This window comes from Cynocephalus volans, chromosome 1, assembly GCF_027409185.1.
Source record: "Cynocephalus volans isolate mCynVol1 chromosome 1, mCynVol1.pri, whole genome shotgun sequence".
NCBI classification, from domain to species: domain Eukaryota; kingdom Metazoa; phylum Chordata; class Mammalia; order Dermoptera; family Cynocephalidae; genus Cynocephalus; species Cynocephalus volans.
The window spans coordinates 30387421-30415175 of NC_084460.1; the positions used below are offsets into that span (position 1 = coordinate 30387421).

Here is a 27755-nt window from a genome sequence, read left to right on the forward strand (position 1 = left end):
CTGGAGGTGCTGGGAACAACTGAAGAGTCCGTCTCATCAGAGGTGAGGAAAACTACGATTTAGCTGCACGCACCAGCCAGAGCCGCCTTGCTCTTCAGGCCGGGCTGCCGGCTGGAGCGCAAGGCCTGCTGGGACTTGTAGTCCGGACGGCTCCCGAGCGGAGGCGCCTGCGCGTTGGCCACTAACTCCCTCTAGTCGCTGTGGTCGGGGCTCGGGACCGGCTGCCATCTTAGTCGAGGGACTGTGGAGTCGACGCCGCCCCAAGTCCCGGTAAACACCCGCGGGCGGACTGGGGGCAGTTCTGGGCAGAGGGAGGATCTCGGATGAGAGTGTCCGGGGAGAACGAAAAGTAGAGGAGTGCGGCGCGCGAGTCGGGACCCAGAGCTACTGCTGCTCCTTCTTCCCTCAGAGCCGGTGCCCGTGGGGGGCGCGGGGAGCTCGGACTAGTGGCTCGGGCCGGGCGGGGGTGGGTCGGCGGGACGCACGGTGCAGCCAGTGCCGGGCCGAGGCTCCAGGAGCGCCTCGCTTCGCGGGTTCCGAGTTGTGAAAAGGCTGGGCCGCGGCGGGCGTGGGCAGGGTCCGGCCCCGTGCCCCTCTGCCCCGCCCCGGGGCCACTCTCCCCCGGCCCGGCCTACGCGCGGGGCCCGGCGGCAGCGGCCGGCACGAGCGACGTGGCCTTGTGAGGGGCGGCGGCCGGGCCCACCTGCCACCCGGCTGGCGGCCTTCCCAGCACTTTTCCGAGTCCCCAGTCGCGAGGAGGGCCCAGAACAGCGGCCTCCTGCCCTTCTGTCTTCCACTCCCCTCCTCCCTCCATTGTCCCCCCGCGTGGTGGTCCCGGCCCGGGCGCCCTCTACGGCGCCCGCCACCGCCGCAGCGGCGCCGACTTTTGCAGACGTGGAGCTGTCACTGTCCTTCCTCCTGAGAGTTCCCTTTTCTTCAGCAGAGAAAAGAAAAAAGTAGCGTGGACGTATTGTAATGGTCGAAACATGATGAGGACATGACTTCTAAGTGGAGAGCTCAAGTTTTCAGACTTAGTTCCGAGCTGCGACTTAAAGAGGGAGAAATACAGGGTCTGTGCGCCCGAGGTAGACGTTGGGCTTAAAGTTAGAGCTCTAACCAGGTGAACTTGAAAAGTCCCCGAAATTCACGATTCCCCGATTACAACTCAAATTGTTGTCTTGATTATATTCGTATCCTAATCTTGTCACATTTTCTGCCAATCTTCCACTGTTGCAGTATACGTGTTTTGGAGTGGGGGATGGGGAAGGAAGAAAGATTTTTCTTTGAAAATTAGTGAAACTCTGGATCAAACCACTTATTGCAGTTAGGTAGGTTCTCCCGCATGTGTTCCTAATATAATTCGATTTTAAGGAAGTATGTAGAGGCAGTGTATTTCCACTCTCAAAATCGGCTGAGGACTTGATTCCTCAGCCTAAAGTTTTTATGGCAGATCTGGCGAGAGCCTGCACTGTATTCATGGGTTTACTGAAGGTACAGTTACTTCATTTTTAAGATTTAGAAACGAAGATGGAATTTCTACAGCTTTTTTGAACAGTGAATATATGTTTTTTGAGTGAGTTGAGTAGAGAATGCATAGTTTTGGGGTTTGAGTGCAAAAGGAATTTCTTCATCTTCAGCATACAAGTCAAGTCAGCAAGGGTATGATATGAAATAAAAAAACGAGTGCAGAGTACTTCTGCACTGTATTCTAGAGTATATCATTTCTACAGTCTTTAAAAAATCGTATGTTTACACCAATTGGGAGAGACAGGCAAATCAGTGGTCCCCAAATTTGACCATTAGAATGATTAGGACAGTTTTTTACTAGTAGAAACTCCAGGGTCTCACTTTCTGAGATTGATTTAGTACGTCTGGGTTGGCTCATAACAATTTATTTTTAAAACATGCCTCAGGTAATTCTTACGGTTTTGGGAGCTGTGGAGGCAAACAATACTGTGCACATACCAAGGACAGCTCAAAAAACTTTGAGACAGGGGAGGAGGAAGTGGCCAGTTCTGTCTGGGGGTTGGCCAGAGGAGGAGGCAAGACCTGACCTTGGACCTGACTTGGGTCTTAGATGATGAGTAAGAACGTGACAGGGGTGGAGAAAGGGAAGGACAGGTAGGCAGAGGAAATGCCTTAGTGCTGTGTAGAAATGCAAGGGGTTGTGGAAGAAAAAGAGTTCTGGGAGCAGGGAGTGGGATAGAGAAAGAGAGTATATGGAATGTGAGGCTAGAAAGGTAATTGGAGGCAGCTATATAAAAGTTCTAAGTATAATGCCAAAAATTTTGACGTTTATGTTGTTAGAAATAGATACAGGTTTTAGACAGGAAAGTAATGTGAGTACATGTGTATTTTAGAAAGATTACTCTGCTGATAAGAGTGAAAGGGTGGGAGAGAGGCTGTTGCAGAAGTCCAGGTGAGAAGTGACAAAGCCTGACCTTGGAGAGAGGCTGTGGGGATGATCAAGGAATTGGATTTAGCTCTTTTACTAGTGCAGTATTGTTGCCATACTTTTGTATGAGGATTTTTATAGAGCTCGTCTGGGTAAATCACTCATTTTCTGTCAAAAGAACCTATTAGGAAGTCTGCATAATGTTGCCTGGTTATATATATGAGAATGAATTGTTTATTAGCATCTATGAGAAATTAGAACTTGGTCAGGTGCAATTTGGAAGAGAACTGAAAGTTATGACTATCAATGCTATAAGTCTAAGCTTGTTGGCAATGTTTTTCTCTTAGCCTACAGAAACTTTTTTTTTTGGGCGGCAGGCCAGCATGAGAAGCTTGGTATTTGAACTTTAGAGTTGGAAGAGATTACAGAGATTATTTAGTCCATAGTGGCAAATATATTTTGGTTTACAGGCCAACTCTAATTGGAAGTAGCTGCCAGAAGCACTATGTTTTAAAGGATTCTGGTTGTATAGGTTCTCTGGGAGAGTGTGTTATAATTGATGAATGATGCTTCCTATGGACAGTTATCTAGTGAGTGGCATATATGTATATGCTAGGAATATGCTTTTCTTAGACTAGTCCAATTTTTTAGTTTTCTGCTTATTTTTTAAAAGTTTAAATAATTTACTAAAACCAATTAAGAGTCAGAACTAGAACTGGAACCAGATCTGGTACTCTCCAATTTACCAAGATGATTGTGTGCTACTAAAGATCTTCTGGTATTATTAGACTGGGAGAAAAAGAAGGGTATTTCTAGCCTGTACCTCTTGACTGTTTAGGCAAAAGTTTAACGAGAAACTTTGGCCTAGAAGTAAGTTTTGTTTTATTCATTCTAGCTTAAGAAACTTACGTTAGTACTATTAGGAAATAGTCACCTGGTTTTTGTTCTTTTTTCCCCACTTCCTTTCCTGTTCCTCACCTCCCCTACCCCCCACCCCATTTTGGGTTTTGAGGATTGGTTTTCTTTACATGATTTAAGGCAAGAAGTATATAAAGTTATTATTTTCTGTATTTGTAGTACTTAGTCAAATTCTGGACTCATAATAAACACTCAGTAAAGGCATGTTGATTTTTGTGGCTGTAAATGATACTGGCTTTGAGTTAGTAGAAATTAGTGAGGAGGTTCACAGAACTGAATTGCAGTGTTCTCTGGTTGAGAGGTCGGCCCTCAGCTGAAAATGTTAGGTTGGAAACTATCTTCACAGCTAGAAGCAGTTAACCAGAGCTATTCCTGCCTCTGTCCTCCAGTCTAGCAGTAGTACACTGTCCTTGGAAAACTGCTGCCAGCTCAGCTCTTATGGTGGTTTTCAGAACTGACTAGACCCATATGTTATGGAGTCTGTGGAGTGCTTTTTCTTTTCCTGTTCTTAGGAGCCTCCAAGTTGCAGGGACTGTCCTTACAGTGACCCTTATAGGCAGGGTGTGTGTTTATATGGCCATCCTCATTTTGCCACGTAACCATTATACCCAGGTGGGTATCACCCCGTACTATGTATGAGTCATTTCCTCCTAACTCACCCCCTTATCCTGCCTGTCCCATCAAGAATTATTTATCCCATGAAATTTTTTAAAAAGACGTGTGCTGTCAGATCCTCAAGATCTGCAAATCTGATGTGTTTAACCATAGGAGTAATGTGTTAATGCATCCTCTTTCCTCTCTTAGGTAACATGCATTTCACAGTGGCCTTCTGGAGACAACGCCTTAATCCAAAGAAGTGACTCAAACAGTGAGAAGTTCAGGTATGGTGACATTCCTGTGAGAGAGGTTTGGGGGCAGGAGTGGTGTAGAGTGCAAGCCCTGGTCATATAACTGCTATGGAGAGGTGTGGGGAGAGAGTTGATGCTGGCTACATCAGTTGGTTGAAGAAATAGGCAGTTTCCACTTGGATACGAAACCCAAAGCCTTCTTTCTAAGCATTAACCTGTGAGCCATACTATGCTCTTAATTTCAGTCTTCTGACTTTTCTGTTTTTATAGTTCCCTTATACATACACACACTGTTTCCACTTGTTTTGTTTTATGAACATTTATCTCTGTATATTTGTCCTGACATGTGCATGTGTGTGGTTAAGAAGTAGAGGAATTAAAAAGAAGGCAACATGGGGCAGTGGAAAAAAAATAGAGGACTGGAAAGAAAAGATCTGGGTTCTAATGTGATTTTACAATAAACAAGCTGTGTGAATTTTGGCAAATTATTTAATCTTGCCAGGCCTCAGTTTATATATCTGTAAAATAGTTGTATTGATTCTTACCTCCCTCCCTGGCATTGTGAAGATCCAATAAAGTAATATATATTAAATCTTTAGAAAAGAAAATGAATTCAGAACCTAAGACATTATCTAGATCCACAAGGGGAGAGAAGTTGGTAATAATATTGTGAAGGAAAACATGAGGGCAAGACAGATTTACTTTAAAAGGTCAGGAGAAAGAAAAGGAAGACTACTGGGTAAGAAAAAGTAGAGTGTAAAGTCAAGCAATAAGAGAATAGTGAGTGAATGAAGTAGAGCAGGTAAATTGCTAGGTATGAAAGCTGAATAGGAAGACCATTAGTAAGATAGAACTACATATTTTCCAGCAATCCCACTTATGGGTGTATATCCGAAGGAAATAAAATCACTATCTTGAAGAAATACCTGCACTACTATGTTTGTTGCAGCATTATTCACAATATCCATGATAGTGAAAACAACCTAGGTGTCTGTTGACAGATGAATGAAGAAATTGTGATATGTATATATATACAGTTGTCCCTTGGTATCTTCGGGGGATTAGTTCCAGGATGCCCCTTGAGCACCAGAATCCACAGATGCTCAAGTCCCACAGTTGGCCCTGCAGAACCCGTGGATATGAATAGTCGGCCCTGCATATAGGCGTGTTCCACATCTTACAAATATTGTATTTTTCATCCAGAGTTGGTTGAATCCACTGATGCAAAAACCCCATATAGGGAGGGCTGACTGTGTATTTATTGGAAAAAATCTGCATATAAGTGAACCTGCGCAATTCAAACTTGTGTTGTTTAAGGGTCAATTGTATATATAATGGAATATTATTTAGTCTTAAAAAAGAAAGAAGTAAGGAAGTGCTGCCATTTGTGACAGCATGGATGAACCTGGAAGAAATTATGCTGAGTGAAATAAGTCAGACACAGACAAGTACAAATACATTTATATGTAGAATCTAAAAAATCCAACTCATAGAAATAGTAGAAGGGTGGTCATGAGGATTTTGGGAGTGGGGGAATGGGAGAAATGGGGAGATGTTGGTCAGAGAGTACAAACTGCAGTTATAAGATGAATAAATTCTGGAGACCTAATGTACAACTTGGTAACTATAATAAGTAATATGTAATATATTGTATATTTGGAATTTGCTAAAGGAGTAGATATTAAGTATTCTCACCCCACAAAAAAGGTAACTGTGTGGTGATGGATGTGTTAATTAGCTTGATTTTAGAAATCATTTCATATTGTATAGGTATATCAAAACATCATGTTTTACACCTTGAATATATACAGTTTTTGTTTGTTAATTATACTTCAGTAAAGCTGACAGTAAAAAAGAAACTTAAGGAAGCAAGTGGTTCCTCATTTGTCTAACCGTAACCTTGAGACTATTAGTTATCATTGTCTTTACCATCTGCCTTTACATAAATGTCCCATGCATGCTTAGGTTCTTGTCTCCACTGTAAACATTAGTGTTTATTATTCATTCATCTGTGTGACACTTTGTGTTTAGTTTATATTTTTGTTAACAAATTGCCCTATAATGCTGGAGACCAGGCTGTGATTTGCTTACTGTGGTGTCCCATTTGCTGTAATCAAATGTATGCTTAATCTGTTCTTTTTGGTAATTGTGGAGAATAAGGAAGGAGATGGTGGGCAATTTGTGAGAGATATTAGAAAGGAAGTGGGTGATAGGGAAAGTAGACAGATGAGATGGTGAGGAAGAAGTCTCAGAAGGTGACAACAGGAGAGACATGAAAATGAAAAATATGTACAACAGAAAAGAAGGGGAAAAGGAGATGGTGTTTTCTGCAATAAAGGAACAAGGCAGCTTTTATGTCTTTAATGGTGATGTAATACCTCACAAAAAGTTATATGGTGGAAAGATCATTCTCCATACCAAATATCTTTAAAATATTTTTCAAAGTATCCATTTCATGCTGAGCTTACAAAGCAGTTCTTTGTGGAAAGATACCTAGGCCAACATTCAGAAGAGCTTGGTTCTATCTGTGGTACTGCTCATTTCTTAAATTCTGTGATCTTGGGCAACTCAGTTAAATCTCTCTGGGCCTCGTTTCCTCACTTGTCTATTGAATGTTTTGAATATGATCTCTCAGGTTTTTTCTTTTTATTTTGTTTTGAAAAGAACATCAATCCCACTCAGGTGTTTTCTAGCTCACTCTATGATTATACTTTGTGCTTCATGTGCTGACTCACTAATTTTTCTGGACTTTGTTGATATCACAATGTAGGATGGGTATCAGAAATATAATGAGACTTTATAATATCCATCGCTTTATAAATGAGAAACCATATTATTTTAAGTTCTGCTTTAAACAGTGGCACAAAGAGAGACTTGTAGGAAACCTAAGTGTAGAAACGTTAAGTTTGTAATATTCAGCAAGCATTTTTGACCTGCTCTTGTGCTGTGTTCCAAGGGGTACTGAAATATAAATTTCCTGTTTCAAGGATTTTGTGTTTTTGTCAGGAAAACAAACTTGTTTGCTAGTAATTATCATAAAAAGCAAGAGGATAAATTCTGTAATAAAGGTTGCATTGCATTGCAATTTAAGATATTAACTTCAGATTTCTTAGGTCCTTTAACGAAGTTGAATATATTCTAAGTGCCACTCTGTACTAGGCATTGTAGGGGACTCATGACAAAAAGCAGTCCCTGCCCTCAAGAAACTAGCGCTTCTTTTTCATGTCTGGGAACTGCTTACCCTAGTAGATATATCCTTCTACCCCAAGAAAGAGATGATTTTTGTATATATCATCACTTTATAGGATAAGAATTCATCTGCATATTGAGATTACCTCAGTCCAGAAATATCTAATAACATGCTTGCTTTCTGAGAAAATATAATTTTATTGAATTCCATAATCTTTTCTCAGTCAGTTACAAAGAACTTTTTTTTTAAAGGCGAGAAAAATTTCAGAAATGCCACCTGCACTTAGGTGAACTTTAGTTTGCTTCTTAGTCATTCATGCGAAGAAAGAGAGTAGATTCTGAAATTTTGTCTTTTGCTTCTTTGTTCCAGAGAATCAGTTCACTTGCTAACAGAGGAAAGGATGTTAGTCTAAAGGATCATATTGTAGGGATTAACAGTGTGCACTAAAGTTAGGTTTATTTTGAATTTCGGCTCTAGCATGTACTGGCAGTATGACCTTGGCTGAGTGATGTGACTTCTTTGCATCTTTGTTTCCACATCTGCAAACTGGGAATAGTAATAGCATATAACCATAGGGATAATGTGTTTCTGTTTGAATTAAACTTGGCTCACAGTAAGCATGAAATGTTAGTTGTTGGTATTATTGTCATTATCATCATTACTACCAACCTTGTCTTTTATAAAATTGTCATCTTAGTTCAGTAATTCATTGAATAAGCTTATCTAGGGTGAGCATTGTAAATTCAAATGCCTGTAGGGCTGGGTAAATATTTAAGTCAGTAATGGTAAATCAGGTTGGGACTGTAAGTGAAGTAGCCCTCCAGGGGAGCTGTTGTTAAAGCAGTTTTGGTTCCCTATTTTTTAAAAAAATTGAGTTAAAATTCATTCTTACCACAGAAAAGGAGTATGTGAGGTTATACATTTGTTAATTAGCTTGATTTAGCCATTCAACAATATATATCCATATTTCAAAACATGTTGTACATGATAAATGTATATCTTTTTGTCAGTTAAAAATAAATTAATTTAAAATATTAGGTTTTGGGAATACACTCACAATGTATTGGTGATTGAAATTTTTCAGAAGGTTAAAATTAATTGAGGTGAAATTTACATAATATATAATTCACCATGTTAAAGTATACAATTCATTGTTGGCTCACTATTGACCTAGGGGAGGCTGCAGACCGAATGTCGCCTGAACATCTTAATTTTTTTCTAAAGAAAAGCTGGAAGTCCAGATTTTGTAAGAAATTTTTATTTTTAGATTTTGGCAACTTATGAAATTGTAGTATAAACACTGTGGGCCAAACAAATCACCACTGTGGGCAGAATTTGTCTTGTGGGTTGCCGCTTTGCAACCTCTGATCTGGGGCTTGACTTTGTGCAGCATAACCCATGTTCCCGGCCCTCCAGGAAGAATGTCATTACCCACACCAAGATTTAAAACCTCAAAGCAGTCTAGTGCTGGACAAGAGGTATGCAGAATAAATATTAAGGCAGAGAGAAGGAGGGAAGTTATTTAAGATTGGGATTCAGAATGCACAAAGGTGCAGAGGCAGGAACGAACCTTGAGGTGGTGGTAGTGCAGTGAATAGATCAGTTGCAGTTTAGTTTAAGAGGGTTTGTGTGTGGGCCTGGTAATAGGAGAAAGTTTGGAAAACTTGAGGAAACCAGCCTCTAATTTTGGGATAACTGAGACCTATTGGCTGATAGGATGAAATGGTGTTTTATGAGGATTTATTTGGCAATCTTGAGGTCTGTGGTATTTACTGGCGTTGGGAAGGGCTGGATGCAGGGAGACCAGTCTATGGAGGTGGCATTGGGAATGATAAGAAAGTGGCAAAGGCTAACATAAGAGACAAAAGCTTGCAGTAGATAAAGAGGGTCAGTTTTGAAAGGTTTTTTTCCTATTCACTCTTATAAAAACTGGGATATGTGAAGATAATGTATACAAGCTGTTCCTCTTTTCATGTTGTGCACCATGCTTCATCACTCTCATCCCCAGCACTCTCCTTAATAATGGATCACATACACATTCTTATGATTCCCCAGCTTGCACAAGTAGAATAGAAAGAAAAAGAAAAACCGAAGTAGTTCAGTTGCTTATCACATTTCTAATTTCAGGTTTTTGATGATCTCAGTCTCTGACAAGTTTCATAGTAGACCTTAGTTTACACGTGGAATTTTTGTATTTACAAAGTCTGGAAACACTAACAAACGGTTTGCTCTTGGAAAAGATGTAGAATTTTTCTGTAGAAACTTGATACAATAGTTCATGATTCAGAATGTTTGAAGAAACCAATAAACATTGTAGAAAAGTGGAATGTGTTTATTCTGTATAACCTGAGAAAGTGATTTTTAGGATTTTATTTTCACCAGGCCTTTTATTCTGTTCATACTTTCTCATGAACATTTTCTTGACATACACAGAGAATTTATCCTTATTCTTGGCTAAAATGCAAAATGTTGTTATTTTAAATACTCTGTTTAGCAAGTAAGCTGACTAGTGTGTTATATATAGTCTGGATAATATCTGAGATGTGGCAATGTTTTCCTCATAGATGAATAAGAATACTGAACTGATCTTCTGAAAAGTACATCAAGTTGCCACCATCATAGAGATGCAGCAATAGGGTCAAATGAGCTAAATCTAAATCTCATTTAATGAGGAAGGGAGTTTTTTTTATTTTTGAGGTATGGTCTGACCTAGTTTATGGAGTTCATTTGTTATGAAAAATTAAAAGGAATTTTCAGGTGGTTCTTTTAATTATAGCTATGCTTTGGAAATGGGAGGACAAAGAATATGAGAGAGGGATTAGCTGCATTTGCCTCTGTGGAAAGTCAGTAGTCAAAGGGAAATCCCAGATTATTTTTTTCTGTTCTTGAATTTTTTTGTAGGAAAGATATTTACAATAGGTCTTAGTTTAACAACTATATTCTGTATATATTTAATGTGCAGAACCTTGCTGCTACTGTTTTTTATTGTCCAGAATGTTGCTGACATTTATCTTGTCATCTCCTCTCCTTTTGTTTTTGCCCTTGGGAGGGTTCTACTTTTCATTTCTTTCTTTCATTTTGCTGGGATTTCAGGAGAGAATGGAGATGGCATGTGTTCAAACTGCCCTGGTTAGTTGATTTTACTATATAAATTGATGTGTTCATCTCTGAGAGACAAAGAAAATTATGAAGATATTTGTCTAATTATTTTTTTATTGTGGTAAAATATACATAACATAAAACTTACCTTTTAACCATTTTTAAGTCTTCAGTTCAGTGACGTTAAGTACTTTCACCTTGTTGCGCAACCATTACCACTGTCCATCTCCTGAACTTTTTCTTCATCACAAACTGAAACTCTGTACCCATTAAGCAGTAGCTCTTCATTTCCTCTCCTCCCATCCCCTGGTAACCACTGTTTTACTTTCTTTCTCTATGAATTCAACTGTTCTAGGTACCTCATATAAGGGGAATCAGGGTCCGCCTGTGGCTCACTAGGGAGAGTGTGGTGCTAATAACACCAAGGCCACGGGTTTGGATCCCTATATAGGGATGGCCGGTTGGCTCACTTGAGAGAGCATGGTTCTGATAAGGGGGATCATATAATATTTGTCTTTTGTTGCCTGGCTTATTTCACTTAGCATAATGTCTTTAAGTTTCATGTTGTATCATGTATCAGAAGTTCCTTCTTTTTAAGGCTGAATAATATTCCATTGTGTATATATATATGCCACATTTTCTCTATCCATTGATCAGTTGATGGAGGTTTGAGTTATTTCCACCTTTTGGGATACTGTGAGTAATCTGCTATGAACACTAGTGTACAAATATCTTTTTGAGACCCTGTTTTCATTTCTTTTGTGTAATACCCAGAAGTGGAATTGCTGGATCATCTGGTAAGTCTGTTTTTAATTTTTTTGAGGAATCACCATACTGTTTCCACAGGGGCTGTACTATTTTACATTCCCATGAACAGTGCAGAAGGGCTTTAATTTTCCACATTCATGCCATCATTCGTTATTCTGTTTTTAGCTTTTTCTTTTTTTTTATAATAACCATCCTAATAATTTGTATTTTTCTAGTGATAGTGATGTTGAACATCTTTTCATGTACTTTTTGGTCATTCGTGTATCTTCTTTGTATAAATGGCTGTTCAGGATTTTTACACATTTAAAAAAATGGATTGTTTGTTTTTTCGTGTCCTAATTATTTTGTAGGCTGTTGCCCATATCTTTTCTGCTTCTGGGTGTACTGCTACAGCTCCTTCTCCTTTTTTATTGTTGACAAAGCAGCTGGAAACATTCTTTCCAGTGTACTTGTACAGTTCCACAGTAAATATTTGCTGATAAAATGTTAAACATAGTGCTTTCTGGAAAGATGAAGGTTGGTCTGGAGCAGGACCTCCTTTACATTTTTCTCTAGTTTTGGATTTGTCTGTTCTTCCCTTTAACCATTTACCTACTCGGCTAAGCATTTATAAAGAATTAAACTTTTAGGCAAATAAGTTCCTGTGTCATTTAAATTTCATTTTAGAGAAGGAAAATGTAGGATCTTATTAAAAGAAATTTGATTTCTTTTAATACAAAAATACAAGCCTTAGGTGTTCAAACAAGGTTATTACCTTTTGAAATTCTGAAGGGGAAAAAAAATCTCTTTTAATCACTTCAGTGATTTACTTAACTTGATTTAAATTTCTATTCTGAGACTGTGCCGTTTGTCAGAGCTTTTTGATTTTTGTCAAGTGAGGAGGTTGGGAGTGAGCCTAGTCTCAATTTGAAAAGGACTAAACTGAATAGGTTCAAGTGCAGCAATATTTTTTGTTTGGTTGTTTCCCTGTTATCTTTTTGGCTCCTTTATGGAACCATGGTTTTAAATCATGAAATTAACGTTGAGCAAGGCTAGAAATCTCAGTTTTTGGCCACATCTTCTGTTCTGATCTTGGGTGATCCATTTTGATTGGGTCATTTGTCCTATTATTGATTTATTAGAGTTCTTTGTAAATTCTGGATATAAGTTCTTTATGAGATAGATATTTTGCAAAATATCTCTCTGCCTTTTGCTTGTCTTTTCATTTTCTTAATGGTGTCTTTTAAAGAGTAGGAGTTCCTAACTTTGATGAGGCTCAATTTCTCAATTTCTTTTCCTTCATGAATGATACTTTTGGTGTGATATCTAAGAAATCTTTGCCTAATTGTCAATCCATGTAACTTTCCTAGATTTCCATTTGCTTACCTGTAAGAGTAAATAAGGTGTGTGGTACTTCGCCTTCTTTGGAATAATATTTTTATTCTGTTCCTTTTTGTATTCAGTCAAAGTAGAGGAGGTAATCTTAGAATAGAATACTAAGGTGAAAATCTACAGACCTAAATTGGAATATAGAATTGGCTCTGCTTTCATAATCCTATTTGTTTCCTAATGGATAGATGGTAATTTGGTTCCTCCCCCATCCCGTAGTTAGGGCTCTTGGGTGTAAAGGATTGTCTCTGTGTCATTTTCTTCTGAGTTTTTAATACAATCTGAATAACAATGATTTTAGCTCCTTTTAAGGGAAATGCATGAATTTTGTTTATAAATTATACATACATTTTTATTCAATAACTCAATATTGACTTCCAGTTTACGTGATGTTTAGAAATGATTTGAGAAAGGTTTGCTGGAAGAATGGGAGATGGTGGACATTAGTGATATGTTTTGAGGACTCATAGGGGTTAAGCAATGATCAGAAACAAAAATTTCTTGGGAGCCAGGAAATTCAACTTTATAATTTGGTAGTATAATTTCATACAAGCATTGTTTGCAAGACAGTGATATTTATAGTGGCAAAACAATAGTTGTATGTATTGTTGCTTGTCAAATCCATTAAATTCTAGCAGTAAACAGTCAAAGGCAGAAAGAACTTGTAATAGTAGTTAATATTGAAATGTTTGTCAGAAAGCTATTTGGGGGAATGGGAAGAGATTGCCTTCTGGGATACCGGATACAGAGTTCAAATGGATGCTAAATGAATGGTGCCAATTTCCTTAGACTCTGTTTTCTTACTGTTGAACCTTGAAATTGTAGCTTCCTGTTTTTCTCTTTGAATAGGATAATCATCTTTTTAAGCATATGCTTTAGAATCTGTGCTGGTATATTTGGTTGAAAACTGAAAAAGGAACTTTCAGTCATCTGAGATCATCGTGTGATCAGAGCCAAGGTGTCTCCTATGGGGAGAGAGGATGTCTCACCTCCTACCTCCCTGTTAAGGTAACTTTCTCCAGTAAACAGGAAAGTAACGTTTCCCCATCATAACTGGGTTTGAATTTATTCCCACTTCTTTTGCTGAGAAATTAAATCATGGAAATGGGTATATACCCTCTACCCCAACCTGAAGAACTCTCATCCCCTCTGCCAATACCTTTAGCAGCCCATACACCCATTAGTAGAGAATGGGATCTAAAAATTGTTTCTTCTAGCTAGTTTCTGCTGCCGTGCCCCTAGTGAACAGGATCTAGTTTTCATCCTAGCTGGATGGTGTGGCTACTGATTGCATACACAAAAACCACTATCAACTCCGTGGTTCCACTTCCAGCTGAATTGAGGCTGTAGTCTATTCTTCACTTTTTGCTTTTAACTCTTATACACACAAACTCTTACTTCCCTTCCTTTGTATTTATCAAATTCAAGGAAGGAGAATGAAATTTATCAAAATTTGATAGCTACAAGTGAACTGTAGTGTCTGGTGAGTGAAGAGAGGTTTTTCAATACAGTATCCTTTGATCCATAGCTCTTTCACTTGAGTAGGGGTTTGGGAAAATGGCAGAGTAGCCCTACCCAAGGATGACTACTCAGAATGTATTTCTAGTTACCATGTGTGCCTGTGTATTTCAGTAAGGTCGTTTGAGACTTTGACTTCATTAGGTTTTAGTTCTCTGTGCCACTGTGTACCTTAGCTCTTTGAACTCTGTACTTTCTGCTTCAGCAAGGAATTTTTCTCCATATAGGTTTTGTATCTTTTTTGAAATGTCTTTTTGGTGGTTTCTTTTGAGGAACTATAGGCCTAGAGAAAGAAGGAAGAAAAGAAAGACCACAGTGGGGCGTTGGACTTGCAGAGGGAGAGAACATACCTAGGGATACAAAGTGGAGTGGGGAAAGGGGGATGGGGAGGGAGGTTGGGGATAATTGGGTGGGGGACATGGGGTTTAATCACAATTTGTGGTAATGGACATGCTGCCAGTATGGATCTGGCCATCACATTTTAGGCACGAGTGGTGACAATTTGCTCTGTATGCCATGAATATTCATAACCAATAAAAAAATAAAAATAAAAAAGAAAATTAGAAAAAGAAAAACTGTAGGTCCATATTAAATTATTTAAAGGTCTTCTAAGCCAAAATAGATGTGGCCTATATAAATAGCTGATTATGTTGGATGTGTTATTTCTGAAAATAAACCAAGCAAATTTCATAATATTCTGACTGTTTAATAATTTGTCTATTAAGGGTCTGCCCATGGCTCACTTGGGGGAGAGTGTGGTACTGATAACACCAAGGCCATGGGTTTGGATCCCTATGTAGGGATGGCCACTTAGCTCACTTGGGAGAGCATGGTGCTGACAACATCAAGTTAAGGGTTAAGATCCTCTTACTGGTCATCTTTTTTTTTTTTTAAAAGTGTCTATTAATAAGATACATATTTTAAAATAAGGCTGTAAATGTCTGTTGCTTATGGGACAAGATATTACTAAAATAATCTTGTGAAGTGTGTCTGTCCCTTTCCACATTTTTCTTTCCACTGCCTTTCAGGAAGATGTTAGGATTAGTTTTTACCTCTGGCAATATTTTAGCACCTTCTTTCTACATTAGGCATTCTATATCACATTTTTCTAGTGTGATAGTAAACATTACTCAAAATAAATGGTATGAAAGTGTTAAGAGTTGATATTTTAAGTTTCTTTTAGCTGACAGACTAATAGGTAATAGGTTATTTTAATATTGTATTAGATCTAGTTTCAAACTGATATCTTCATTGGTTCCAGTCACAATAGTTTACTAAATAAAGTTATCAACTGCATACCACTGTACTTGATTGTGAAGGTTTTTAAAAAGTCATATGTAAAAAGTCATTTTTCCCCATAGGAAATTTATGCAGAGTCATCCATCTCTGTGTCTTATGAGTTTTAAAGCTATGAGATGGAGGCATGGTTGAAATTGGGTTTAAAAACTGAGAGTCAGGCAGGAGGAGATAGAGGAGGTGAAAGAAGGGGATAGATTATAAAATGAGAGAGACACTGGAAAAGATTAATTTAGCAGTGAGATATGGAGATGGAAGGGAGATGTTAGAAAAGAAGAATAGGTCTTGGAGAGGTATCCCCAAGATAGGTAGGCGATCTAAGGCTAATTTTTGTTTCTTGTTATCGTGGATACTAGATTAACAGCATTTTCGACATTCACATTGGGAGTAGTCTTCTTTTTGGGAGTCATGTTTATTGAGATGAAACTTATATGTAGTACAATTAATTCACCCTTTTCAAGTATACAGTTCTTTGAGTTTTTTAAAAAATGTTTTATTTTCTCTTCCAGTGTTCCCTTATACACAATATGTGCATAACTGTGCCTGAGGTGCTCCCAATTCCTATCACTCGTAGTTTTCTCTCCAGTGTGAGTTTCTACATGTACACAGTTCTTTGAATTTTGACAAACACATGGCAGTCTTTGTTTGCACTCCTTTATAGTCATTCCTCTCTCCTTACCTTCACTCCTAGGAAGCACTGATGTGTTTTCTGTCCCAATAATTCAGATTTTTCTAGAATGTCATATAAATAGAATCATAGGATATGTTAGTTTCCTAGGACTGCCTTAACAAATTACCTGGTGGTTTAAAACAACAGAAATTTATTCTGTCATAGTTTAGGAGTCCAGAAATCCAAAATACAGTGTCGGCAGTGTTGGAGCCTCTCAGAGAATCTGCTCCATGCCTGTCTCCTAGCTTTGGGTGATTGCCAGCAATCTTTGGTGTTCCTTGGCTTGTATGTACATCTCTTCAGTGTCTGCTTCTATCTTTACATGGTGTTTGCCCTATGTCATCACATCATCTTTACTCTGTGCGTGTCTCTATGTCCAAATTTTCGTCTTATAGGGTAACTAGTCATTGGATTAGGGTTCATCCTAATCCAGTATAACCTCATTTTAAACTGATTACATCTGCAAAGACTCCAAAAGACCGAATAAGGTCACATTCTGAGGTTCCTGGTGGACATAAATTTGGAGAGTTTCTGTTCAACCCAGTACCTAGGTATGTACCTTCTTAATGTTTTAAATGTTACTTAAAAAAAAAATCTTCATACAGTGAAATTGACCTTTTTTGTATACAGTCGTATGAATTTTAACACATGGATAGACTCTTATAACTAACACCATAATTGGGGTACAGAACAGTTTCATCACACCAAACCTCCCTTGTACTACCTTCTTGTAGTCATACCCACCATCCCCTCTTAACCACTGGCAACCAATGATTTGATCTCCATCCCTGTGGTATTGTCTTTCAAGAGTGTCACATAAATGTGATAATATGTATGTAACCTTTAGCATGATGGCTCAGCATGATGGCTTTGAGATTTGTCCAAGTTGTTGCATGTATCAGTAGTTCATTTGTTTTTATTGCTGAGTAGTACACATTTCAATATATAGATGTACCACAATTTATCTGTTCACCTGTTGAGGGACATTGGGCTATTGCACACTTTTGGTGATTCTGAATAGAGCTGCTATTAACATTTCTGTACAGATTTTTTATGGATAAATGTATTTCTCTAGGCAGGATTTCTCAGTCTTGGCACTGTTAACGCTTTGGACTGGGTAATTTTTTGTTGTGGGGGGTTGTCCTGTGTGTTTTAAGATGTTTGATGGCATCTCTGACTTCTCCCAACTAGATACTAGTAGTACTTCCCTCTCCCAGTTATAACAAGAATGTCTCCAGATATGGTTCTGGGGGGCAAAATAGCGCCTGGTTGAGAACCTCTGCTCTAAGGTAAATACCTAGGAAGGAGATGGCTGGGTTATATGATAAGTGTGTTGAACTTTATAGGAAATAGGCAAAATGTTTTCCACAGTGGCTGTACCATTTTATATTCCACCTGGCAGTATATGAGGATGCTCTGCATTCTTGCCAGCCCTTGGCATTGTCAGTATTTTCTTATTTTAACTAGTATAATAGGAGTGTCATAATATCTCATTGTGGTAGGGTACTCTTTATATTCTTTTTTCTTTTTAACCAGCTTTTTATTTTGAAAAAAATAAAATAAAATCTACACAAAAATTGAAAGAATAGTATAATGAATACCATAAACACTTTGCCTACATCGACCAGTTAATAACATGTTTACTTGCCATGTTTACTTTCTCTATTTAGAGAGATATACTTTCAATTTTGTTGAAGCATTAAGAAAGTAAGTTCTAGTCATCCTATTTAACTGCTAAATATTTTTGCATTACTTCTCCCAAGAAAAAGGATATTTCCTATATAACCGTAAAAGTATACAATATCACCTCTAAGAAAATAAATCATAATTCCATCGTATCAGCTGGTATTCATATTCAAAATTTCCCAGTTATTTCCAAAAGTTTTCTCCTTAGATCTAGGAACCAATCAAGGTTTGCATATTACATTTGGTTTCACATATTACATTTAGTAGTTACAGTCTCTCTAGTCTCTTACTTTGTAATAATCCTCTTGCCTGTTTCGTTTTTGAAGAGTCCAGGCCAGTTGACTTACAGAGGGTCACACAGTTTGGATCTAATTATTTCCACATTGTTAGATTCAGGTTAAAAAATTTTTTTGGCAAGTATACTAAATAGTTTCTATTGCTGTGCAATAAATTATCCCAAAACTTAGTGACTTAAAATAAGTTGTTGGCTGGTTAGCTCAGTTGGTTAGAGAGTGGTGTTCTAACGCCAAGGCCAAGGGGTCGGATCCCTGTTCTGACCAGCTGCAAAAAAAAAAAAAAGAAAGAAAGAAAAATTCTCCCTGGGCGGAAAAAAAGTTGTTCGAAAATAACAATCAAAATAACAGTCATTTATTATCCCCTTCAATTTCTGTGTGTCAGCAATTTGGAAGAAGCTTGGCTGAGCAGTTCTTGCAATTGCAGTCAGATGTCAGATAGGCTGTTACAGGCTACATTCATCTGTAGTCTTGATTGGAACTAGAGGATCTGCTTCCAAGTTGATTCACTGCTGACTGGCAAATTGGTGCTGGCTCTTGGTAGGAGGCTTCAGTTCCTCTTCACTTGGGCCTCTCTATAGGACTGCTTGAGTGTCTTCATAGTGTGGTAGCTGGCTTTCCACAGAGGAAGCAATCCCAGAGATCAAGGCAAAAGTTAAGATGCCTTTTACGACCTAGCTTTGGAAGTAGTACACTGTCGCTTCCATCATGTTCTCTTGGTCATGCAGGCCAGCCTTGTTTCACTGTGAGAGGGGAATTGCATAAGTGTTTGAATAGTAAGAGGTGAAAATTGTTGGGGGCCGTCTTGGAGCTGGCTAGCACAGCTTCTAAAATTGTAACTGGTCAACAGTTCAACTCTTTCTATATTTTCTTTCTTTTTAAACTCTATCTGGATTCCAGTGGTGCCAAACTTGTTTTTCTTGCTCTTTGTGTTGCCCCATTATAAATATGTTTTATGTTCACAAGTTTAAATAGTTGCCCCAAAGTAGTTGGCTTTTGAGATAAAAATTCCCGTTTTTCACCTAAAAGGCTTTCTACTTTTCACTGTGTCTGTGATACTGGTCAGTTTTCTATGTTGTTATTAGTTGTATTATGTAGAGTCTCTTGGTTTTCTAGGAGGACATTCACATTGCCTGTGAATTATACATTTTGTATCTAATAAGTAATGGCAGAGCTGGTACTTGGTGCTCAGTCCATTGATTTTGTAGTCAATTCTTTTTCTATTGTATTATTTTCCTCTTTGTGCCCTGTTTGTTCACCAAATTTGAGCAAATCCCCTATTTCCTGTTATCTTTTTCTCCCTCAAGTGCTCTCCTGTGATATCTCTGAATTCTCCCTCCCCACAAAGTCAAAAGTAGTTACTACATTCTGTATTCCCTTACTGTATGTTACTTTTTACATACAGAGAGCATGATGTCAATTTTCTATAATCCTAATTGTTCATATTATGGTTCTCCCTCACATTTTAAATTCTAAGAGGGCAGAAACCCTCTTATTTTTGTAAATCTATAATGTTTACTATTACTATTGGAACCAAAGTGAAACTTTATGCAGTGTGTATTCATGGGTTGCTTTTATGTTGTCATTATGGACCTAAGAACAACAGAAAAAACCCCAGCCTTTGTAACCTCATTTATTCATAAGTAGAGGCTTTTTTATATAGGTTATTAATACTGGCATTTATTTGGCGAAATGTTGGACAGTGGTGAGTGGTTTGGATTATAATAGATAATTTTAAGCCTTAGGTCTTAAAAGAAGAAAGATATCCTAAATTCAAGGGTTTTTCTTTTAGGTATTAAAGAAAAGTTTACCTTGAGTTTAACTTTTTCATGTTTATTTATTTATTGATTGGACAAACATTTGAGGACTTAGAATTAATATGCTTCAGGCACTGTGTTAGGCTCTAGCAACTTAAGGATGAATGGCCCCTGACCTCAAGAAAACAGTCTGAGAGGGGTGGCAATTTTGCAGACAGCTAATAAGAGACATCTTACTTACTAGGTTTAAGACTTACTAGGTTTAGGGAACACTTGTTCTATTTTATGGAATGATGTGTTGCCCGATTCTAGAATCACAATAAAGTCAATTGAGATCTTTAAAAAAAAAAAAAAGACTTACTAGATTTAATACTGTCTTTAACACTTTACAGATATCATCTCCATCTTCAAAACTACAATTAAATTATTTATGGTGGATGAAGAAAATTATATTACAAACTATTACGGATGAAGAAAGTGTGGCTCAGAAATTCAGTAATTTGCTCATGTTCACAGAGTAGTAGTGTTGGAATGTGGATCTAGATCTGACTCCAAAGCCTGTGCTCTTAATTGCCATGTTATACTGTCTCCTGTAATATATGGTGTAGAATTGACAAGAAGAGGAAATTAATTATTTTTGCTTTGGAGTTTAGGGTGGGCAACCAGATAAGGTACTTGAGTAGAGTGAAGGATAAGAGAAGATCAGATGGATGGGAATTTGGGAAAGAAGAGGCCAAATTTGGAGCAGAAGGAACAGGATAAGCAAACCACAGAAGTATTAAACAGATGGTATATTGGGGTACTGTGAATAATTCTGTGTAGTTGGAGCATGGGGTCTGTATGGGAGAGTGGCAGGTGAGATTACAGAATTAGGCAAGCCAGAATCATGCAGGATCATCAGAGATGTTGGGAATTCATCTTAAAAATCCTTTCGGCAGCACTGTAGTAGAAAGATTGGCACCAGGCAAAGAGAAATGTTGAACTTACTCTGATAGTCCAAGGAGAGCCAAATGCAGGAAGGTAGTAATGGGGGTAAAGAGGAAGATGTAAAAATTTAATTATAAAAATTTCCACCCACATCCATCTGTTTTATATTGTTTCAAGAAATTTTGCCTCTTCCATATTTTCCAGTTTTCACCCATGAAGGTGATGTGTGTATGGTGTTGTGTGACTGAGATCATATGGTCCTCAAGACTAAAATATTTACCCTCTGGCCCTTTACAGAAAATCTTTGTAGACCACTATTTCAGATTGGAGACATTTTGTGATGTAATAACTGGTATCAATGTGATGGAGCTTACTTAATACTGTATGTTGGTCATTGTTAATGAAGTGACATAGGCCACATCAGTCATTCAGAATCTACCCATAATGTATTTGTAAATTATATTAGTTAGGCTCTCCCAAGTTGCAAGATTTCTTAATGGGGGCTTAAATATATCTATGAAAATAAAGAATAGGAAATTCAACTGTGCAGTCAGGTCTCAGGAAAAACAGCACATTACTTTTTTTTTTTTTTTTTTTTTTAAAGTCCTTTCAAGGACTAAAAACTAGTTTAACATTGGAGTATTCTAGATTATAGCACAGCTTTGGCAACCAGGTTATTTTGTCAGCCTGGCAATAGCTGGTGTCAGTTGATCCCTATTCCAGTGCTCTGACAAATTGAAATTTATGTACAGAACTTTTGACTTCACACTGCTTAAGAGCCAGCCAAGTTGGTTTAGCCTGTCTCTGTAGCAGATAGGCTGTTCCTGTTAGGGAAGAGTTTACATGAGAGTTTTCCTTTTTTTCTCTGAATGTTCTTTTTTTATGGCATCCTGTTTTTGTTCCATAGATGTAATATGTGTTTATCTCTCTGAGGAAATTAATGTTGGGTTTTTTTGTTTTTTAAGTTTTCTTTTTCTTTGGCATCACTTTTCATGATAAAATCTTTTCACATTGCCTGCTAATGTATCGTGCTTAAGAGTAGCAGACTAAAAATCAGATTGGGAGCTCTGAATGTGTTTATAGGAAGGAGAAGGCTTGTTAACTGAGAACCTCACTACAGAGTTATCTGGTGGACTGTCCAGGAAACTTCCAAGAGAAGACTTGTCCTATCTCCTGCCTGGTTGATTAAGACCTGGTTAACAGTGGGCTGGGAGCCAAGCTGGAAGAGAGGATGGTGAGTTTTGTCATTTAGTTTGCATATATTCTCAATTCTCCTCTGTTTTTGATACTCTTCTCCAGCTTTCAACTGTGCCTGGTATATCTCCCATTTCAGAGATGCTCCGTCACCCCCTCTAGATAGGGGGTGACGGAGCCTTCTGGTATGAAATAGAGGATTTAGGGAATCAAAATGCTTGTTAAGCAGCTTTCAACCAATCCTTCTTCTGTCCAGCTTTACTCCCTACTGCCAGAATTACCTGGTGCTTCCTCTTGGTTAAGGACACTGTAGTGTAAACTATCTTGGTTCTTTGCTTTTCCCTCCTACTAGTACAGGAGTCACCTTTTTTGGGTGTGCTGTCAATTGGCATTAGTCCATCTGCTTTTTAACTTCCTGAAGTCTTGCTTGTTATCTCTACTCCTATTTTTCCTGACCTTTACTATTATTATTTAAAATTTTTTTGAAATCTCTTTGGTAGAGTTTAGAGGAAAGTTTAAAATGGGGTTCAGCATAGGGCCGGCCCGTGGCTCACTCAGGAGAGTGTGGTGCTGATAACACCAAGGCCATGGGTTCGGATCCCATGTAGGGACGACCGGTTAGCCGGGGCGTCACTACAAATTCTACATATGTTGAAAAAATTTAAAAAATAAAGTGGGGTTCAGATGTACTTGTTTAATCTATCATCTTTTTGAGGAAGTCCTTGTCTCACATACTTTAGTTTTCTTTTTCTTTTTGGTCTACCTTTTTCATTTCTTTGAATTGATACTGTTTTTCTTGCAATAAAATTTTTTTCCACACTTGTTTGTAACTTGTACACTTTTTATTTTTTTACTGCTTACCTTTGAAATTTTAACTTGTATATTAACTTCACAAAAGTTAATCAGTATCCTGATTGTCTTGAGCAATACAAGGATCTTGGAACAATTAACTCCAGTCACCTGCATTCCTTACTTTAATGCTGTTTTTCAGTATTTTAGCTTTTTATATTGATTTTTTTATCCCCACATTAGACATTGTTATGTGTTTTTTGGATTTACCTAATGCTTATCATTTTCTTAGTCACTGTTGCATCTTGAATCTCAAAAGTTCCTTTGAGGATCATTCTTCTTATTCCTGAAGTACAGTCTTTAGAAATCCTTCCAGTGAGGGTCCATTGGTAGACTAAATTATTTTAGTCTAGAGAAATAAAAGTTTTCTCCCAATTTTAGTTTAGTTCTGTTTTAAACAGCATTATTGAGGGGCTGGCCAGTTAGCTCCCTTGGGAGAGCATGCTGGTGATAACACCAAAGTCAAGGGTTTGGATCCCTGTATTGACCCCCCTCCCTTGCCAGGGAGCATTATTGAGATATAGCTCACATGCCATACAACACACTCACTTAAAATGTATAGTTCAGTGGCTTCCAGTATATTCAGAGTTGTGCATCCATCACCACAATTTTAAAACATCATTTACCTCCCCCCCAAAAAACCCCTGTGCTCCTTAGCTGTCACTCCCAATCCACTATCCCCTCAGCCCTAGGTAACCAATAATGTACTTACTGTCTCTATAGATTTGCCTGTTTTGGACATTTTATATAAATGAAATCATACAATATATGGCCCTTTGTGAGTGGCTCCTTTCAGTTAGGATAGTATTTTCAAGGTTTATCCATGATGTAGTATTCATCAGTGTTTCATTTTTTTTTTATTATTGCTGAATAATAGTTCATTGTATGAATATACCACATCTTAATTTATTCATTAATTAATTGATAGGCATTTGGTTTGTTTCCACTTTTTGGCTATTATGAATAATACTGTGAATATTTGTGTACAAGTTTTTATGAGGATGTATGTTTTCAGTTCTCTTGGGTGTGTGTGTGTGTGTGTGTGTGTGTGTGTGTGTGTGTGTGTGTAAATATGTAAGAGTTGAATTGCTGGATCATATGGTAATTCCATGTTTAAATTTTTTGAAGAACTGCCAAACTGTTTTCTATAGTGGCTGTACCATTTTACATTCCCACCAGCGATATATAAAGGTCCCAGTTTCTACATATCCTTGTCAACACTTGTTATCTGTCATTTTTATTATAACTATCCTAGTGGGTGTGAAGTGGTATCTCATTGTGTGTGGTTTTTTTTTTTTTTTCTTAATTTTATTTTGTCGATATACAATGTGGTTGATTATTGTGGCCCTTTACCGAAACTCCCCTCCCTCCTCCGTCTCCCCCCTCCCACCCAACAATGTCCTTTCTGTTTGCTTGTCGTATCAACCTCAAGGAATTGTAGTTATTATGTCTTCTCCCCCCTCCCGGTTTGTGTGTGTGTGTGTGTGTGTGTGTCTGTGTGTGTGTGTGTGAATTTATTTATTTATTTTTAGCTCCCAACAATAAGTGAGAACATGTGGTATTTCTCTTTCTGTGCCTGACTTGTTTCACTTAATATAATTCTCTCAAGGTCCATCCATGTCGTTGCAAATGGCAGTATTTCATTCATTTTTATAGCTGAGTAGTATTCCATTGTGTAGATATACCACATTTTCCGTATCCACTCATCTGATGATGGACATTTGGGCTGGGTTCCAACTCTTGGCTATTGTAAAGAGTGCTGCAGTGAACATTGGGGAACAGGTATACCTTCGACTTGAAGATTTCCATTCCTCTGGGTATATTCCCAGCCGTGGGATAGCTGGGTCATATTGTAGATCTATCTGCAATTGTTTGAGGAACCTCCATACCATTTTCCATAGACGCTGCACCATTTTGCAGTCCCACCAACAATGTATGACAGTTCCTTTTTCCCCGCAACCTCACCAGCATTTATCGTTCAGAGTCTTTTGGATTTTAGCCATCCTAACTGCGGTGAGATGGTATCTCAGTGTACTTTTGATTTGCATTTCCCAGATGCTGAGTGATGTTGAGCATTTTTTCATATGTCTGTTGGCCAATTTTATATCTTCCTTAGAGAAATGCCTCCTTAGCTCTTTTGCCCATTTTTTAATTGGGATGCTTGGTTTTTTCTTGTAAAGTTGTTTGAGTTCCTTGTATATTGTGGATATTAATCCTTTGTCAGATGTATATTTTGCAAATATTTTCTCCCACTCTGTTGGTTGTCTTTTAACTCTGTTAATTGTTTCTTCTGCTGTGCAGAAGCTCTTTAGTTTGATATAATCCCATTTGTTTATTTTTCCTTTGGTTGCCCGTGCTTTTGGGGTCGTATTCATGAAGTCTGTGTCCAGTCCTATTTCCTGAAGTGTCTCTCCTATGTTTTCTTTAAGAAGTTTTATTGTTTCAGGGTGTATATTTAATTCTTTAATCCATTTTGAGTTGACTTTAGTGTATGGTGAAAGGTATGGGTCTAGTTTCATTCTGCTGCATATTGATATCCAGTTCTCCCAGCACCATTTGCTAAAGAGGCAGTCTCTTCCCCAGTGTATAGGCTTGGTGCCTTTGTCAAAGATCAGATGGCTATAGGTGTGTGGGTTGATTTCTGGATTCTCTGTTCCATTGATCAGTGTGTCTGTTTTTATACCAGTACCATATTGTTTTGGTTATTATAGCTTTATAGTATAGTTTAAAGCCAGGTAGTGTTATGCCTCCAGCTTTATTTTCTTTGCTCAGCATTGCTTTAGGTATGTGTGGTCTTTTGTTATTCCATATAAATGTCTGGATAGTTCTTTCCATTTCTGAGAAAAATGTCATTGGAATTTTGATGGGGATTGCATTGAATTTGTATATCACTTTGGGTAGTATGGACATTTTCACTGTGTTGATTCTTCCAATCCAACAAGAGCATGGGATATCTTTCCATCTTCTTGTATCCTCTCTAATTTCTTTCAGCAGTGGTTTGTAGTTCTCATTATAGAGATTTTTCACATCCTTGGTTAACTCAATTCCTAAGGATTTTATTTTTTTGGTGGCTATTGTAAATGGGCAGGCTTTCTTGATTTCTCTTTCTGCATGTTCACTATTGGAGAATAGAAATGCTACTGATCTTTGTGTGTTGATTTTGTATCCTGCTACTGTGCTGAATTCATTTATCACCTCCAAGAGTTTTTTTGTAGAGGCTTTAGGCTGTTCGATATATAGGATCATGTCATCTGCAAACAGGGACAGTTTGACTTCATCTTTTCCAATCTGGATGCCCTTTATTTCCTTCTCTTCTCTGATTGCTCTGGCTAGTACTTCCAACACTATGTTGAATAGGAGTGGTGAGAGTGGGCATCCTTGTCTAGTTCCTGTTCTTAAAGGAAAAGCTTTCAGCTTTTCCCCATTCAGGATGATATTGGCAGTGGGTTTATCATATATGGCTTTGATTATGTTGAGATACTTTCCCTCTATACCTAACTTATAGAGGGTTTTTGTCATGAATGAGTGTTGAATTTTATCAAATGCTTTTTCAGCATCTATAGAGATGATCATATGGTCCTTGTGTTTGATTTTATTAAAATGGTGTATCACATTTATTGATTTGCGTAAGTTGAACCAACCTTGCATCGCTGGGATGAATCCCACTTGATCGTGGTGAATAATTTTACGTATGTGTTGCTGTGTTCTGTTTGCTAGTATTTTAGTGAGGATTTTTGCATCTATATTCATCAAGGATATCGGCCTGTAGTTTTCTTTTTTGGTTATATCTTTACCTGGTTTTGGTATCAGTATGATGTTTGCTTCATAGAATGAGTTTGGGAGATTTGCGTCTGTTTTAATCTTTTGGAATAGTTTGTAAAGAATCGGTGTCCATTCTTCTTTGAATGTTTGGTAAAATTCTGCTGTGAATCCATCTGGTCCTGGGCTTTTCTTTGTTGGGAGCTTTCTTATAACAGCTTCAATCTCCTTTATTGTTATTGGTCTGTTCAGATTTTCTACATCTTCATGGCTCAGTTTTGGGAGCTTGTGTGTGTCGAGAAATTTATCCATTTCCTCCAGGTTTTCAAATTTGTTGGCGTATAGTTGTTTATAGTAGTCTCGAATGATTCCTTGTATTTCAGATGAATCAGCTGTAATATCACCTTTTTCATTTCTCATTTTTGTTATTTGAATCTTCTCTCTTCTTTTTTTTTTGTTAGCCATGCTAATGGTTTGTCAATTTTATTTATCTTTTCAAAAAAACCAACTTTTTGATTCATTGATCTTTTGTATTGTTTTTTGGGTTTCAATTTCATTCAGTTCTGCTCTGATCTTATTGATTTCTTTCCGTCTGCTAACTTTAGGTTTGGATTGTTCTTGTTTTTCTAGTTCTTTAAGGTGAAGTGTTAGGTTGTTCACTTGCCATCTTTCCATTCTTCTGAGGTGAGCATTTAATGCAATAAATTTCCCCCTTAATACTGCTTTTGCAGTATCCCACAGGTTTTGGTATGAGTATCATTATTTTCATTAGTTTCAATAAATTTTTTGGTTTCCTGCTTGATTTCTTGTTGGACCCATATGTCATTAAGTAGGATGCTGTTTAATTTCCATGTGTTTGTATAGTTTCCAGAATTTCGTTTGTTATTGATTTCTAGTTTTAACCCATTATGGTCTGAGAAAATACATGGGATAATTCCAATTTTTTGAATTTGTTGAGACTTGATTTGTGACCTAATATGTGATCTATACTGGAGAATAATCCATGTGCTGATGAGAAGAATGAATATTCTGAGGTTGTTGGGTGGAATGTTCTGTAGATATCTGCCAATTCCAATTGGTCTAGAGTCTTGTTTAGATCTTGTGTTTCTCTACTGATTCTTTGCCTACATGATCTGTCCAATATTGACAGTGGGGTGTTCAGGTCCCCTGCTATTATGGTATTAGTGTCTATTTCCTTCTTTAGGTCAATAGAGTTTGTT

The 27755-nt window shown here is 37.8% G+C and overlaps 1 protein-coding gene across 1 annotated transcript in view; it reads left to right on the forward strand.

The window, feature by feature from the left end:
- The first annotated feature begins 200 nt into the window (after positions 1-200).
- The window catches only part of ITCH (itchy E3 ubiquitin protein ligase), a 120635-nt gene continuing 93080 nt past the window's right edge, over positions 201-27755 (forward strand). Inside the window, exons 1-2 of the mRNA XM_063090376.1 lie at positions 201-270; positions 4118-4194. The gene's annotated coding sequence lies outside the window, so the exon portion shown is untranslated. The remainder of the gene's footprint in view (positions 271-4117; positions 4195-27755) is intronic.